This window comes from Oryzias melastigma, unplaced genomic scaffold (assembly GCF_002922805.2).
Source record: "Oryzias melastigma strain HK-1 unplaced genomic scaffold, ASM292280v2 sc02575, whole genome shotgun sequence".
In the NCBI taxonomy this organism is placed as follows: Eukaryota; Metazoa; Chordata; class Actinopteri; order Beloniformes; family Adrianichthyidae; genus Oryzias; species Oryzias melastigma.
The window spans coordinates 1-3,300 of NW_023419148.1; the positions used below are offsets into that span (position 1 = coordinate 1).

Below are 3,300 nucleotides of genomic sequence, written 5' to 3' on the forward strand. Positions count from 1 at the left end.
GTTTTTATAATTAATGTAGAACGGCTAAATTCCACGAAGCACACATTTTTTTTCCTTAAAAAAGGCCACATTTTAATTTGCGATTAATCGCGAGTTAACTCGGGACAAATTGCGATTAATCGCGATTAAAAAATTTAATCGCCTGACAGCTCTAGTATTAACCAATAGAGTGATCTCACCCTTCTTTAGTTTACAAAGAGGCACGAGGCAAGGGTGTCCTCTCTCACCTTTATTATTTAATTTATCTCTGGAACCATTGGCAGTTGCCATACACAGCAATGTTAGGGGCATAAAGGGGGTGGTAAACAGCACAAACTGTTACTTTACGCCGATGATGTACTAATTCTGTTGAAAGATCCAAATCAATCAATGCCTCATTTAATGACCAAAATACAATCTTACTCCAATATTTCCGGATATAAAATTAATTGGAACAAATGTAACCCAGGTTAACCTTGGTAGAAGCCGTTGCTTTATTTTTTTTCCCTGCCTTGCTTCTGAGTATTATTTTTCTTCCTGTGTGTCCGGTTACCTCTGCTTCCCGCGTCGGTGACGTAATTAGATCATGTGGCGCAATCAGCCACTCACGGGCCTCCATTCACGTGACATCGCATCACCACGTGATTTGGAGCAGCGAATCACGTACGCTTATAAAGGGCCGGGGAAACGGTATTGCAGGAAGCGGTGGAGAAGCTGATAGCGAAATACAGGTCTGTCTGCAGCAGCTGCTTACTCCGTATTTCATCCAATTTCCGTTGTTGTTTATCTCGGTGCGTGTTATGTTGTAGGAACCTTCTATGCGGCCAAGCAACAGAACGCGGTTGTTAAGCGTGTGATTGTGGTGGAACTAGGTGAGTCAACCTTTTATGCTAGTGCAGTCTAGCCACATCACTCATTAACAGGAAGATAGCTTCCCTTCTTTTACAACCTTTCTGCCTGTTTCGGCCACATTTTAACATTAAATTGCACTGAGAGTTAACGCCAAATACTATTCATGTACTGGTTATGCCTGCTTTTATTTAATTGTGTGCTTTAATGAATGTATTTATTTATTGTATACCAAAATGAATGAATTTAATTGTTTATTTATTGTATACTGAATGACAGAGTTAACAGTTACAGCACTGGAGCAGTCTGAGGCACTTAAGCTGCTTCAGCANAGAGGACACGATCTTTTCAGAGAAACTACAAAAGTGAGACGGTGGTGTAATCCAGGTTAACCTTGGCAGAAGCCGTTGCTTTATTTTTTTTCCCTGCTTTGCTTCTGAGTATTATTTTTCTTCCTGTGTGTCCGGTTACCTCTGCTTCCCGCGTCGGTGACGTAATTAGATCATGTGGTGCAATCAGCCACTCACGGGCCTTCATTCACGTGACATCGCATCACCACGTGACTTGGAGCAGCGAATCACGTATGCTTATAAAGGGCCGGGGAAACGGTATTGCAGGAAGCGGTGGAGAAGCTGATAGCGAAATGTGGTGGAACTAGGCCAGACCCTGATGGCGAGCTAGACCCCAGGAAACTGGACCAGCAGATGCAGAAACCTCTGAGAACCACAGCCTTCCACCGGGCCGGTAGGGGGTTCCTTGTAGCCCATTAAAAACCACCTCAGTTGCGCCCACTGAGGTGGTAACACACACCATCTTCAACGGACTCTGTGCTCCATTGAACTCTGGGCTGAAGAACTTTGATTCTGAGGCTGCTGAAGTCCCCATAAAACGAACTTTTCTGGACTCGAACAATTCTGCATGAAATGTTTTGTTGTTTTCCTTTTTGTATATATGTATATTTAAATGGCCATTCACTTTATTATTGTCACTCACTGTATATATTTATAGATAAAATACGCTTCAAACAATCTCAGTCTCCAGCTGCTCCCTCCTTGAGACGAATTCTAGACTTCTGAAAACTAGCCTCTTAAATCTTAAACTTAAATCTTAATTGTCTTAGCAACACAATTGCTACAGTGGCAAAAGAGTTTAAGCAAAGGAGGAATTTATTTTTAGTGTTTGGTCCTCAAAGTGATGTTCAGTGCAGAGCAAAGCTGTGCTGTGACAGCCGTCATGGACGGNATCTAAACCTTAAATCTTAATTGTCTTAGCAACACAATTGCTACACTTTCATATATTGGAAAAGAGATGAGAACGACAAAGCCTGGAGCGAAATTTGGCATCATCTTCACCACATTGATATTTCGCACCATACCTCTGGCAATCATAGATGCTGGACATGCTCTAGTATCCAGTACAGTCCAGTGCGAACACCATATATTAAACACACAAACATACACACACACATATATATATATACATCCACTTTATTTATCGTGTGTGTTTATTCAGCTTGACTTCTAAAAAAGAATTCAAAGATTTCTTGACATACATCAGTAGCAATCTACTGCACACACACACACACACCCACACACATCCATTTCTTGGCTATTTTCACTCCTTCCTGTTCAGGGAGATTGGGCCACAAAATCTTTTGTTTCACTTATGAGACCAAAGGCTGAGCAATCCAAAGTCTTTTCCAGGCCAGAGTTGAACCTGGGACTGAGTTGAAGAGAAAAAGGGTCAAAAGAGACCTTTTTTTAATTTGCCTCACCAATAACCTGCTGACCCTCTAAATTACCCAAAGTACAAACAGGTGGTGAGGATGAAAAGTTCCTTTTCATCTTTGGGCTTCCAAGATTGCATGGAAAAATTGCGCTGTTGAGATCTTAAAATAACAGTAACTCCATCACCTTGTACCAGAAAAACCCGCCATCGGGTGAATCATGGCAGACTATCCTCACCTCATCAAATGCAGGTCACAGGTTAACTGCTTTCCTCATTTACTGGTCTATGATGAAATGAATCAGTGTGCCGCTGCCTACAGGATGCTGTTAGGCAGTGCCATGCCAGATTAATACACACAAACATGGAGCATACACACACACACACAATGATAATTAGTCAAAAACAATGATTAAACAAATGACTGATTTGAGCTGATCGGCTGTAAAATGAACATTTCAGCCATCTACATTCACTTATATGACCGATGTCTAAAGGTGGTATACCAAATCTTCTGTAGCTCATGACAGAGAAACATATGCTGACCCTTAAACCTCCCTCCACTGTGTGGAGCTGGTGACCCATTCAACGGAAATGTAAGAAAAATGTTGTTAAACTTGTATGTGATCTTCAGGCAGATTATAGCCAAAACCTCTGCCCAGACCACGACACAGTCATACAATTCTAATTTATTGTCATTTTTTTTTCAAAAAGCATACTTTTTAAATATTTATTCACATGTTTGTG

The 3,300-nt window shown here is 41.2% G+C and overlaps 1 long non-coding RNA gene across 1 annotated transcript; it reads left to right on the forward strand.

Moving 5' to 3' along the window:
* Positions 1-450: 450 nt before the first annotated feature.
* Positions 451-1,856, forward strand: LOC112140895. The gene is made up of 3 exons (XR_002918285.2): positions 451-710; positions 789-851; positions 1,487-1,856. It is a non-coding gene; the product is annotated as an uncharacterized LOC112140895 (long non-coding RNA).
* Positions 1,857-3,300: the final 1,444 nt, after the last annotated feature.